The sequence below is a fragment of the Peromyscus californicus genome, unplaced genomic scaffold, assembly GCF_007827085.1.
Source record: "Peromyscus californicus insignis strain IS unplaced genomic scaffold, ASM782708v3 Scaffold_15__1_contigs__length_86483966, whole genome shotgun sequence".
NCBI lineage: Eukaryota > Metazoa > Chordata > Mammalia > Rodentia > Cricetidae > Peromyscus > Peromyscus californicus.
The window spans coordinates 20,125,913-20,140,713 of record NW_026294447.1 but is presented as its reverse complement, the minus strand read 5'-3'; the positions used below and the strand labels follow the sequence as shown (position 1 = coordinate 20,140,713).

At 37.9% G+C, this 14,801-nt stretch overlaps 1 long non-coding RNA gene across 5 annotated transcripts in view; it reads left to right on the top strand.

Annotated features, from left to right (window-relative positions):
- The window catches only part of LOC128110723 (uncharacterized), a 125,025-nt gene that overhangs the window by 33,188 nt on the left and 77,036 nt on the right, over positions 1-14,801 (top strand). For all 5 annotated transcript variants that reach the window (XR_008218298.1, XR_008218297.1, XR_008218296.1 and 2 more), the window contains exons 2-3: positions 7,284-7,389; positions 13,795-13,860. This is a non-coding gene — a long non-coding RNA (uncharacterized LOC128110723). The remainder of the gene's footprint in view (positions 1-7,283; positions 7,390-13,794; positions 13,861-14,801) is intronic.

Sequence of the window (14,801 nt, the reverse complement as noted above, 5' to 3'; positions counted from 1 at the left end):
TCACTGTAGGGCAGTGGTGAGCATTGGGCAGGTTAGTCTGTCTACAACTCTTAGCATGGGAATTGACCCAGTAGGTGTCCACTGTTGTTAGGAGAAGCACCCTTCAGAGACTAGGAAGTTCAACATTTTAAAATATTTTATTATAGCTTCTTTAGCCTCTGACTTTGTGTTCTCTCTCTCTCTCCACCCCTCTGCGACCACCCCCCCGTGTGTGTGTGTGTGTGTGTGTGTGTGTGTGTGTGTGTGCGTGCGCGCGCGCGCGAATTCACGTGTGCATGTGTGTACGCACATTTATGTAAAGGCTAGACATTAGCCTTTTCTGTTAATCTTAGATGACATGACACTTGTCTTGCTTTTGGAATGTCATGCTTTAACAAATGCATCACCATGCTTGCCTTTTTTTTTTAATTACACAGATTTTGAAGATCAAATTCAGGTCTGCATGCTTGTAAGACAAACACTTTAGTAACAGCTATTTCCCCAGCCCCTGCTTAATGTCTTCTAATGCATACAATACTTATGAATATGTAATTTATACAGGTATCTTTATAAATATCATATGAATCCTGCAGGTATAGACTTTTGTTTTCCACCATAAACATTGGAAAACCACTGAAGATATTATAGTTTTGTTTTAAAATATAACTTTAATTGGTTCTTTTCAGAAAGACTCTTTACAGGTAGCAACTTATATATTATATTGAAGTAAACATCAGAGTATGAACATAGTGTTTCTAAGACTATAATAATTAATACAACTACTAAATTCACCCAGTGTTTCTTTATTTCTTCTTATCCCAGAGAGTCCCTTAGTAGGTCAGAATGATCACAGCTTCATGAACAAGCATTGCAAATTGTTGCTTTCTTAGAATATAAGGAACCAATGTGGAGATGTAGAAAGGCGTCATTTGGGTATTTGTAAACTACTCTTAATTACTTTTACTTCCTCTTTGCTTGGATTTTCTTCAGTGTATTGACATATTAATTCTATGAATTATCTCTTAGAAACACAAGAATGTGAATATAAAAAATCATTAGCTAGCTGAATATGTTCCTTTCCAAATTGCATATCTTAAAATTTTAATTCAAAATGTCTGTCCCTTTATGGCCATAGGCATTTTACTACAACTGAAGAATAAACCTATAGCATCAAATTTAGAGTGAAAATTATCAGGGGGCTTTTTCGAAGACCCCATTGCTACTGTACAAATATATAAGATAATTATTACCTTCAAAAAGTTCCTTGAAAAGCATTGCTTCCACAAGATGCTATTATAGAAATGATCTTTGGAGGGCCTCAGAGCTCATGATAAAACCACCAAATTGCTTATTAGGCGGCAAGCAATGGCTCTGCTGAGATAAGTGCAGTAGGCTTAGAAAAGCACATTAGTGGTGTGGTCCACCTACACAAACTCAGCTCCTGCAGGAACTCAGCAAACACTCTGAATTCATTAGCATGCAGTATTTACTCAAAAGCTGCAAAAACATTGTGTTTGCATAATTTTATCAATTGTCAATAGTAGCGCTTGCCAACATTCATATCTTTTTTGAGATGCCAAATTAAGAGCAGGAAGAAAGTTTGTGTCAATATTAATACTGAACTCACTCTAAATGATGACATTTATTAATAACGCATCTGGTTCCACATTCACAATTGAATTTAAAGGCCAAAGACAACCCTGGTACAGGAAGCATTTTTTATGGGTGAGTCATGTTGTTCAGACACCTGATGTTTTTTGTTTGAAACTTGTTAATCATGTTTAGTCTTCCACATGCGGCTACTTTCCCAAAAATTCTTTTGTGATTTGGGATGGGATGGGGTGCATGTAGATGGAACAAATGTAGCACTAAGACAAAAATCATGGTGCACCATACAGTCTACAGAAGATTGTGCTGGTGCAAAGCATATTAGTTTTAAAAACTTTATGTTTGTGGAACAGCTGGTGTGGGCTGAATATGAAAATAACTGTTGTAAAACAAATGTTAAGGACTTGCTATAAACAAGACTCCATTTATTGACAATATGTTTCAATTCTCTTTCTTTCCTGTCTCATTTCTCTGTATACCCCTTGATCAAAACAATGAAAAGGGTGAGTCAATATGTGTGTGATGAAATGTTACAGAAGTGTATATATACACATTTGCATACTTATGTATAGGATAAATTAATATATTCATGCATATATGAGTATATTTGCAATTTTTGCACTCATCTTTTTTATTTCTTCTTTTTTTGCTCAGAAAATGCTAAATAAACAATATCTAACCATGAACTAGTTTGTAGGGGGAAAAAATGGTCGTCTGGGTCTTTTTCCTGAATTTAGCTTTCACAATAATCATGTGCTGCTCAAAATCCATCACATACAACACATGAACTAGCCTGAGTCATTCTGAACTTAGCAAATGAGGAGGATGCTGACTCTTAAAAAATCAGCCCACCATTGTGGGCTCCACCAGCCTCTTTGGAGTTGTTGCTGTAGAATTTCTAGCAAACTCTATCATCTAACACTGTCCTGTCTTATTTTCAGTTAGTTCCCAATGCACTCCTGTTCAACTGTTCATTTTAAAGGGACCCATGAACCAGTGTCATTGGCTCTCATTTTTAATGCTGCCAGTGCTGCACATTCCCTCTAAATGATTTTGATTTTTCAGTTTAATTGAAAGGAAATGAAAGTGTTATTGATGGACTAATCTAATGGAAAGCTTTTAATGAGATTATTCCTTGGCACATAAATTTCTGGAGGGCAGGAGGATATTTTAAATGCTATTTTTTCTCTTTGTTGCTGGCTTGGGCAAACAATTCTATTTACCAAGAGTCTCTATCATTATTATGTCTTGCTTCTTGTTAATATTTTACATTCTATGTATGCATAGAGACACTTGTAGACTAATGGGCAGTGGCTGTTAGGTGCAGATCATTTCGTACATAGCATTGATCAATCAAGAAATGTGATGCTTGCCCTTCTTCTAGACTGCCTCTGTTGGAACACGGTCAAAAGAATGACACATGGTGAACAATGCCTTGGGGAACTGTGAGGGAGGCTCCAGGGGAAAAGGCAGAGGGTCTTTTACCTCGGGTGCATTTTGTTCCCTGGATTGTTCTTGGACTTGATTTCATGCCTCCTGTGACAAACATTTACATTAAGTTTATAAGACATGTTTATTCTTGTTGGATGTCAGATCATAGCTATAGAACCCAATTTCGTCAGTGTATCCTGAATCTGGATATGGCCTTCTGCCTTGCTTTTTTGCCCTCCCAGATTTAATATATAGTACATGTCAGGCAATGTGTTTAAATTGATCTGTCCTGAGAAAGTTCTGGGAAACAGCTGCTCTGTTAATATTCAGTATGTGTTTACTGACATTTATTTACATGTTTGTTTTTCTGAACTCAAACAATCATTCTTGGATTATCGCTTTCTTGGTTACATTTGTGTATACAGGTACACTGAAACACTGAAGTAAGGTTGTCTACAGCATTAGACTGTAGTCCACTCCATTCTTTCAGGTCCTCAGAAACCAGGTCCAGCAGACACAAATCTGTACAGTTAAATCAGAGATCCCACAACTCCCACAGTTGGTTAGAAACCACTTAGGCTAAAATTGTCCGCCCTACCTTCCTCTTCTGTTCTCTCTAGGGTACACTTAGCCTAGCTGCAGCATCACACCCATGTCCCTCAAACATAGGTAATTTCTTTATATTTTTCCTTTATGATGAAAATTGTCACAACCCTTTCTTCTAGCTTTTTGTTTCCTTTCACTTGCTTGTTTGAAACAAGGTCTCACTGTGTAGTTGTGGCTAGCTTCAGGTTTGCTATATAAGTCAAGGTGGCCATGAACTCATATCTCCTGCTTTACCACCACCAAACCCCATCCCCTGCTAGAATTAAAAGTATGTGTTACCATGGCCAGCAGCTAGCTTTTAAAAATGTATGGTACATTATTGCTGTCTATGGTCATCTTACTGTGTAATAGCACATTAGAACTTCCTGCTCCCAGCTAATCTCAGTTTAGACCTTTCCCTGGTTCCTTGCTTGACTCCCATCTACTCCCAGGTCTATAATTCGAATTGTTTCTCCAGTCCTGCCAAGCCCCTGCAGTCCTGTGGCTCTTTTATAAAATAATCACTTAGAGACTTAATACCTGCCTCTCCCACCCTAGTGCTGGGATTAAAGGTGTGTGTCATCATGCTTATATATATATATATTCTTTCCTTGTGTGATCTAATTCCTCTCCTTTATTTCAAGTCCTAACATTCTATTTTCTACTTGGTCCATTTTACTTGTAAGGCTTTCCCCTGAGTTTTCTAATTGGGTTATTGAGTTTTTTAACCCCATCATTTTATTTAGCCATACTTTTTTTTGTATCACTCAGACATTTATTGTTATTCTCATTAAGTTCATTGGGCTATTTGTTCATGTCTTCATTTAAAGCACTTGAATTCTTTGACGAAACTTATGATATTCTTTTAAGTTCTATGCTCTGGAGTTCATCTAGGTAATTTTCACTTAAGAGCATTTTTATATGACTGGTGGATTGGGAGGAAATGTACTGTATTGACCATTCATGTTCTTTGTGCTTTCGGAGGTAGACCTGAACATGTATACTTCTTTTATTTGTGTATGTCTGATGAGAGAATCTAGGCTGACTTTATTGACTGGAATTTTGTTTTTTGTTTTGTTGCCCAAAGTTGGTTGATTTTTTTTTAATAAGAAATTTTCCATTCATTTTACACACCAATCAAAGATCCTCTCTTCCCTCCTCCTGCCCCCTTCCCATCCTTCCCCTCTCAACCCACCCCCCACTCCTTCCCACAAGAAGGCAAAGCCTGATTTAAGATGAAGTATGAAGGCCGGCGGCGGTGGTGGCGTATGCCTTTAATCCCAGCACTCAGGAGAAAGGCAAGCAGATCTCTGTGAGTTCAAGGCCAGCCTGGTCTATAGAGTGAGTCCAGGACAGGCACCAAAGCTACATAAAGAAACCCTGTCTCCAAAACATAAACAAACAAACAAAAGATCAAGTATGAGGAATTTGTAGGCCAGTCCTTCAGAGTCTCAGTATATATTTTAGATTAAAGGATTTGGGGTGATTCCAATTCTGTGGTATATAAGAAAGCATGAGAATGGAACCAGGATCTGCTTGGGCTGCTGTGCAAGTTATGCTACTAAGGTTATGCCTGGGGGTGGGAGGGTAGAATGGGTGGGTCAGGGTCTTGGTTACTCACCACACTAGGCTGGCACTTGGAATGTGCAGCTGAGGTAAGACCTGAAGATTTGGGATGCCAATGGGAAGGTGATGTTCCAGTGACTCACTAAGCTGGATTGGCATACAGATATGTGTCCTGGGATAGGTCTGAAGATGAATGGTGCAGATGAACCAGGGTCCTGGAAACTCACTTGACTGGACCAGCACAGAGAGTGTACAACTGGGGCCAAGGCTTGGGTCTGAGAATGGTGCAGGTAGGACTGACCACACTGGGATGGTAAACAGGATGTGTGACCTGGGCTGTATCTAGGGGGTTAGAAAGGAAACAGGTGGCCTGGGGCTCAGGGAACTCACTAGACTGGATTTTAGTGCAGCCAGAAAAGACATGGATGTTGAATGCAGTGCGGGAGCCAGGGTCTGTTGGACTGACTAGACTAGGCTGGCACACAGAGTGTCAGACAAGGACCAAAGCTGGGAACTGGGGAAGGCACAAGTAGACTTGACCAAACTGGGCTGATGCATAAGATGTGTGACTAGGACCAAGCCCACTGAGAGTATTTTATTTTAACTCAACAAGTCGTTTTTATTTTTTAATTACTTCTGCTGTGGATATCGCTCTGTATTAATAAAATACTGATTGACCAGTAGCCAGGCAGGAAGTATAGGCGGGACAAGCAGAGAAGAGAATTCTGGGAACAGGAAGGCTGAGTAAGAGATGCTGCCAGCCAACACCATGGCAAGCAACATGTAAAGATACCGGTAAGCCACAAGCCATGTGGCAACTTATAGATTAATAGAAATGGGTTAATTTAAGATAGAAGAACTAGATAGCAAGAAGCCATACAGTTTGTAGGCAATATAAGTCTCTGTGTGTTTACTTGGTTGGGTCTGAGCGGCTGCGGGACTGGTGGGTGAGAGAGATTTATCCTGACTGTGGGCCAGGCAGGACTGGAGAAAACTTCAGCTACATACTTCCATCTCTTTGTGAAGTTTCTTTTCTCATTAGAATAATGAAATGGTTTTCTATTTCTTTAAGCTCACTGAGCTTCCTCAAGATAGCTGTTTCTTAATATCTCTGTGAATTCTCCCAGACTCATGATGATTCCATCCTTGACTTTGAGAATGAAGTGAAACTATTATTTTCAAGAGAATCTTGATGTTTGTTATTGGGCGACATCTTTGGGTCATTGATATTTTGGGTATTTGTACACTCTTCTTAATCTGGCTTTATTCATCTCTGTCTTTCCAGAGATTCTAAGCAGGTTATTTTTCTATGAGCTAGTAGCCACTTCTACAGCATGCCACACTAGAACATGGTCTAATGTGGATGAGTATGCTGCTGGTGTACTGTTGCTATTTCTGTAACAGAGGGTAACTCAAGTCTTTTACACTGTTGGTGTGTTGTTCAAAAAGAACCAAAAGAGCACTAAAAAGAGCAATTTACCCCCTCCCCCCACCTGCCTGCTTCTCTCCAGGCCTAGGCTGGTTTTGGATTTCTGATCAGTTACTAGCATAAGGCCAAACATTGTGGGATACTACCCAGCTCTCAATGGACCAGCCCTAGACTCCCTTTGTTACATCTATGACCACTAATACCACCAAGTGATGACATCCCCTAAACCCACAGTACTACATGGGGATAGGAACAAGGCCTATGCTGCCTTGAGATAACAAATAAAATGATATCATGGACTTAAGACTAATGCAACTAGCCACAGGGTATACTAGATAGAGTAGAATTCCAGTAGATCAGAGCCACATATCTTCCTTTGGGCTGCTGCAGAAGCTCTGTCTACAAGCAAGCCTGGAAAGGAACACATTGGGATCTGCCCAATGTTAGGTTTATGAGCCCACCCATAAGTTCTATGGCAAAGACTTGTGTTAATTATCCTGTACCACATCAGAAAATGGAACCAGGCTATGTTGCCGAAGCAAAAAATGAGATACACAAACCAATAGTTTTCATGGTCTCCAGGGAATGAGAATTTGAGAGAGAAATCAATAACTTATGCTTGCCTTTACTTTTAAATTTAAAACAGTTGAAGTATATTTTTAAAAGAAATTTACATTTTTAACAGCTCTTGAAGCACTACCACAGAAGTCCTGTGTGCTGAGGGACAGGATTTGAAGATTTAAAGCATAATTTTTACTCGTGAAAATTCTTGAAAACTGTCAAGCCTGGAGGTAAACACTTCATTTTATTCTAAGCAAACAGGGGTCATTTGTGCCTGTTCAATTGCTCTTTCCAAATCATGGACTCTCCCGCTGTTTTTGTTGACATTTACAATAGCCCACTGAGAAAGAACTTTGTGGAAGGAAATGTCAAATATTTCCTTCTAAGTGCTGGAAGTGGTAAAATATACAAGAGGGTCTATATGGGAGTAAATAAGGTGCTCTTGAGTGATTTGAAATATGAAGTTGAATTAATTTTTTTCATTTCTGAACTCTACCATTCCAAAAGTGTTTTGGCTATAGCAGAAAGGATTACAATAAAAAATGTATTATAATAAATTGCACTACTTCCAACTTTATCAGTGCTAATCAAAAGTTATTGCATTCAATTAGGAGATAATTCAGTCGCACACATCTAGGTTTCTTTCAATTTCACTTGAAGATTTTACTACATTATAAAAGGAACAATCATTTTAATAAAACAGTTTGAATAAAAAATTAACTACAAGAATATGTCCATTTTCTGATTCAATGTTCTATTGTACATTCTGGAACACATATTTAACAACATGTCCTTAATATATTAATGCAAAAACATTTATTTTTCTTCAATTTAACTTTTAAGAGAGGGGAAAATATGTGACAATGACATAAAATCGCCCCAAAGAGCATATGCTTTGATGTGCAGTCGTGGTCTGTGGTGGTTTGAATAAGAATGGCCCCCATAGGTTCACATATTTGAATACTTAGGGAGTGGCATTAGGAGGTAAGGTCTTGGAGTATGTATGGACTTGTTGGGGTAGGTGTGGCCTTGTTGGAGGAAGTGGGTCTCTGTGGGTGGGCTTTGTGGTTTCAGAAACTCAAGCCAGGCCCAGAGTTTGGCTCTCTCCCTGCTGCCTCTGATTTGAATGTAGAACTCTCAGCTCCTTCTCCAGCACCATGTCTGCCTGCACACCACCATGCTTCCCATCATGATGATAATGGACTAAACCCCTGATACTGTAAGCCAGTACCAGTTAAATGTTTTCTTTTATAAGAGTTGCCATGGTCGTGGGTGGTGTCTCTTCCCAGCAACAACAGATTGACTAAGTCAGTCTACATAGCGATGCTTTGGTCCAGACTGCATACATGATGATCTCATAAATGCATAGCGGAGTGAAAAATTCCCCTTGACTGGTATTTTGACTGCACATTTTTCTAAGCTTAGATATATTTTCATGGATTATTACAATTGTCTGCAGTATTCAGTACTATCACATGCTGTGTGGGCTTGAATTTTTGGACCAATAGGCTTTTCCACATAGGCTAGATATATTATAGTAGTATATATTTTCCAGGTTTGTGTAGCTATACTTTATGACGTTAGCAGAACAAGTCAGTTTAAGGATACATTTCTCATACTGAGTGTTCTGGTTATTATATGACTATAGAGTGTTATTACTCATTTCTTATCTAAGTTTAGTCTCAGCTCAGTCATCTATACAATCTACCTGTTTGCACTGATCGTTTATATTCTTTATGACTGGCCATCTTTATTTTGAATATTTATGGTCAGGTACATGATTCAATCATATTAAAGTAAATATGATCATCCAAGGCTGATTCACATAAGTTTCTGCATGATTTTTTTCATTAATTATATATCTATATATATCTTGGTTTTTATTGTTGTCATAAGTACAAATGTATTGCATGTCAGTGGAAGAGGCATTGCCAAACTTTCTGTGAAGGACCAAATACTGTAGATTATAGAGGGTTTATGTTCATAACTTTTAAACACAAAGTGGCCATAACAAATAAGTCAATGAATGGCTGTAACCAAACTACCATTTAGTTGTAAAAATAGGCAATGGGAAAGATTTGGTTCTTTATATCTTTCCATATATATAAAACTCAAAGTTCACAAATTTTGTAGGTATATAATCAAGTCTATTGAAGGATAATTAATCTCTTTCAATATTCTACACTTGAGAAGTAATGCTGTAGATATCATTGATTATATATTTTTAAATTATTATAATACATTTCTGGAATTTGATGGTAAAATCATAGTGTGCATATTTAATTACATGAATTATTGCATAATGCTCACCAGAGGAGCTGGGTCAGTTTAGATCAATGTGTGCTGATATAGAAGACTAGCTTTCCCACATTTTCCCTGACACTAATTGTTATCTGTTAATTTTTTTCTCAACTCGTTTCTTTAAACATTGATTCCTCATAGTTTTGTGGGGTTTTTGGTTTTTTTTTTTTTGTTTGTTTGTTTGTTTGTTTTTGAGACAGAGTTTCTTTGTGTAGCTTTGGAGCCTGTCCTGGAAATCATTCTGTAGACTAGGCTGGCCTTGAACTCACAGATATCTGCCTGCCTCTGCCTCCTGAGTGCTGGAGTTAAAGGCATGCACCACCATTGCCTGGCTTCTCATAGTTTTTTTAATTTAAATAAATTAAAACTTTACTTAAAGGTTTAAGTAAAGTAACAAATTAAAAAAGAACATCACAGGACAGTAAAACTATGGAATCTAAACTGAAGCTCCACAACTTCAGAATGGCTGTTCCAACTGTCTAGAAGTTCGTTGAGATGCACCGACTCTGGGTCTGATTAATCTTGCTGTTGATTTATTTTTGTTTTGATTTGATTTGTTGTAGCTCTGTGTTTTACTTTTTAGTATTCTTTGATGAAGTATCATTTTATCTGGTATTGATAATTTATTTGCCCTATGAGTTGTTTACTTCAGTGATTTAGCTACTGTTATTTTGTGTTGCTATTTTTTTCCTTTGTGTTAGCAAGATCTCTTTAATAATGAAATTAACATCTTGATCCCTATGTGTGTTACAAAAATAATTCATTAGTCTGCTGTCTCTTCCTGACTGTGCTTTTACATGCTAAAGCTTTTCTTCCTAGGGTATTTTACTCTATGTATCGTCTGTTGTTGCTGAAGTCATGCTCATGAAGATATTCACTCAAGACAAAGAGCTTTCACACTTCTGAATAACATTGCAGTGAAGACAATTGAGTGTATATTTTAGTTTGTTTACTGCAATGCATTTCTAGATTGTGAATTGTTGATTAAGATGCATAGACCTGTTTCTTTTCCTCTGGATCACCTCAATTCCAGCAGTTGCCATGGATCCCAATTATTGCTGTTATATCTGGTTATCATTGGGTACCATATGGGCATTTCTGAGCTGATACTGCCATGGGGATGTGGTATGAGGTCTTAACACCTCATTTTGTAGTTTTGCTTCCTTTCTAGTATTGAATTCTAGAAAATTAAATTTAATGTATTTGCATCCTAATAACAACACAAAATCCTAATCTTTCACAATTTATATTTTTTAAATGTATGACAGAGAAAAAGCAGATGAATGTTTTATGTTTAAACCTACAACAGAAGACCATGAAAGGGCACATGACAGGACATTTTGCGACAACTTCTTCACTCTCTTTGATTTCCACACAGACATTGGCTGGTGACTGCATAGTTAAAAATCCTGACTTTAAGTGTCCCTTCATTCTTGTCTATGAATATACTATCATATTATCATATGAATATACTATCATAGTAGGTGCTTCTTAATTTTGAGGTGCAGCACAGCAGACTCTGTATATTACTATCTGGCTCAGTTGCTGACTTCATAATTTGTGGTAACTTGCTTAACCCTTAAGCTTCACTTTACTTACCTATGAAATGGGAATAAGAATATACTTAATAAGGCTACTGTCAAAATAAAATGAATTGTTATAATATGATATATGTATAAACATATATATATATATATAGTCTTTTATTTTAAAATAAATTCAATGTCTTGGTTGGATTCATTGTCTTTGCAGACCCATCACGTAAACCACAGGTGTGTTAGAATTTTCCTCTGCTCCATGATAATCTTTCTTAGTAGTGATTTCTGTTTAATTGAGTCCATTTACTTGGACTGTTCTTTAGGACCCTCACTCCTGATGTCAATCATCATTACTCCCTATGGCCTTTCTCTCTCCTTCAGTGTAAGTGTTCTATGCTAACTATGTCTCTTTGATGGATACTGCTAATCAAAATCTCTTTTCCTCACTAAACTCATCACAGTTAGTATGCAGTCATTCAGGCTGGAATGACTGATCTAGACACTGAGTCCCAACTTGGACGAGTTACAATCCTCTCTTGGGATTTCTTCAAGCTGACAGAAAAGCTCCATCACGTTTTGAGTCTGAAAGTGTTTGAGTACAGAAAGACCAGTGACTGGGCTCCCTGCTGTGAGGATAAAAGCCTACAACAGTGGAAGATAGTATGTTCAAGATACTTACAATCAGAGAAAATGCATGGAGAGATTTGGGTTCTCCTCCAGCCCTTTCATTCCCATCACCTTCCCTGACACCGTTCTGTCCTCACATTTTCTAGTTGTGTTGGGTTCTAAATTCCACGTGGTTTGTTCTCGCCTTCATGCTGTTCTTGAGGAAGTTAATTCAAATCGGATATTTCATAGAATAGACATTTCTAACTTAAACAGCAACTCTTTGTCAAGCAGCCACTTTGCTTCTGCAAGCGTGATCTGAGACCAATGGCAATCCACAGGTAATTAAGTCAAAAATGTGTGTACAGTTAATTGAGTGAGGTGACACTGGAAAATGCCGAGATGCTGTGGGGCTTTGCAGACATTTAGAAGAACATCTGGCAATTCCTGTTGGGATGGTGATGGCCAACTTTGCTTGATATAGGAGATGCTTGTACTTTTTTTTCTGATACACCAGTGAGTCTCATCTTCATGGGCACATGGGTATGAGTTAAAGCTGCCTTGCTTGGAGGCCAGAGATGTGAACATTAGTTCTCGAAATCTATTCCTTGGGTCTCCCACTTCAGTGAAAACATTATTTATACTTTCTGTAGCCTGACCTTCTGCTTTGACTCCTGCTATCAACTGTAATGTCTTGTGTATTATACTCGAGGTTGCAAAAAAGGTATTTTTGGCTATTCTAAAAGGAAAGTCAAAGTATACTCAAACATATATAGGGGGGTTAAAAGAGTTCATATAAATTGGGCCATCAAAGAGAATGTTCCATCAGAGAGTTAAACTTCTTAATCAAATTTGACAATTTTGCCTTTGTTTTTATACACACACACACACACACACACACACACACACACACACACACACACACACAAAGATGTTGGTCATTATCCCAATATTCTGAGAATGGCAGACACTGTGTTGATTGAACACGAACTCCTGAGCCCTCAGCTGGGCTTGCAGTGTAAAAGGGAGTTGAACAATAGCTTATGAATTCATTAGAAATGACAGCAATGTTTCTATCAAACATTTCATCTGCTGTATTGATGAGTCACATTAAGAGAATGAAAACTTTCACCACTTTGTATACAAAACTTAGGAAAGCAACATACATCCTCAATTCACAACATGTACACACTTATCATCTGCTTTGTAAACCGTTCGGCTCAGGCCTCAATACACTGTCTGACAGATGCTTCCAGCCTCTTAGGTTTTAAACAACGGTTTTCACTTGCCAAAATTCTCACTTCATTACATGAGCATAAAATGAGGTGGCAGCAGCTGCTTCAGGTAAGCTAGAATTCTTATCCACACTCAACAGCAAATCCTAAATTACAAGCTGTGCTCGCAAAAAGGAGAGATACTAAGATTCATGCTTTGAAGTCCTTTTTTGCCTTTCCCTTAAAAATATTATTAATATCACTGTTAAATTTCTAAATAACACAATCACAGATGTTCTGAAATTAAGCAACTTCAAACATATCATGCCTACATAAAGTCTAATTGAACTGCCTGGATGTGTCAGGGGTTAAAAGAAAACTAGAGAAACTGAGGTTCCAAAACCCAGGGAAAGAGATTCATAGAAGGAGTATAAATCTGGTTGGAGCTGGCAAGCTAAGAAGTCTAGGAAGGCCTTTCTCTGTACCAGAATGCCACAGAAAATGAGCTAGAGAAGGTAGCTTTTCCTTTAAGAGAGCATGAGACCGAGCCTTGCAGAAAGACAGTTTATTTTGGTCAAAGTAAAAGAAAATTATTCCCCAAAATGCGCTAAGGGAGACAGGTAGGGAATTCTAACTGTGGGTGTGTAACTGGAGATGAAGACATGATGAGTGGAACACTGGTGGTAGCTTTCCAGGTAGACAAGACTTTTGCCCCATTTTTAATGATTTCTCCTGGTGGACTTCCTCTATCAAAATAGGGATGAGAAATGTTGAATCATCTTGTCACAGTTGGTGATTGGTGATGCCGATGATGCTTAGCTCTGAGAGCTCTAGAGTGACATCATGGACAGCTGATCACGTGAACACTAGCCTACCAGTCACCTCCCACACCTGCCTCCTCACAAATGCCCTCTTCCTGGTTTTATAAAAGTGTTTCTAATGTGTGTATGTGTTTGCTTTTCCTTTCCACCATCAGATTTTGTGGAAGGTTTTGGGGCACAACAAAGAGTGAATGAATCCCAGGAGGAACGACAGCCGTAAGGTATGTAGGAAAAAGTTTGTATGAAGTTGGAATTCTCCTCAACCATCTCTTCCTATGTCATGTTTCAACCACAAGAAAATAGCCCGTTTTCTCTATGGCTATTTGTGTTTAGCTTTTCCATGGTTATTATCCTAACTCTCCTGGTTCTAGCACACATTCAAACAATATGCTTTCTTTTTTGGTTTCTTACTGTTCTTCTTTGGGAATGGGGAACCAGGAAGGCCAGCTTACTTGTAGAATACTGACAGAAAACAGAATACAATGTTCTCTGTGGATTATACAGTGCTACCCAGCTCCCAAAACATCTGAGGAACTAGAGAGAACACAGGCTAAATATGAAATGTATCCAAATACAAAAAAAAAATGACTATAGTACTTCATGTTTTGATTCTTCCTAGGAACATGGTGGTGAAAGATATGTTAATTCCAGAGACAAGACACCAGTACTTATAAAATGCTTGAGGAATACCCCTGCATTCATTTGTGTTGACCGGTCAAGTTCAGAAAGAGGTCCAGATTTCTCTTGCTCAGTAACATGGGCATAAGCTTAAAGAGAGAAACCATCTAAACAGTAGTAATACATTCTTCTGACCCCATTATCTAAGAAAATGCTGACATGGAAGTTAACAACCTATGCTTTCTTCTGTTCTGGGAACAATAATTTTTATTCTGAACTGAATAAATTACTAAAACATTTTTCTGTGAATAAGAATGAAACCATACTTCCTTTCATTTTTACTGCCTTACATGAAAAATCTAGTGCTTTTTTAAATTCAAATTTGAATTTAATTAGTCAACTTCTTTACTACCAAGAAATTAGGATCTTTAGTGTGTGTGTGTGTGTGTGTGTGTGTGTGTGTGTGTGTGTGTGTGTGTACTTGCTACCTAAATTAGCCTTGTATTTTTAGTTGACATAATTAGATTTGGTTTCAGTTTAATTT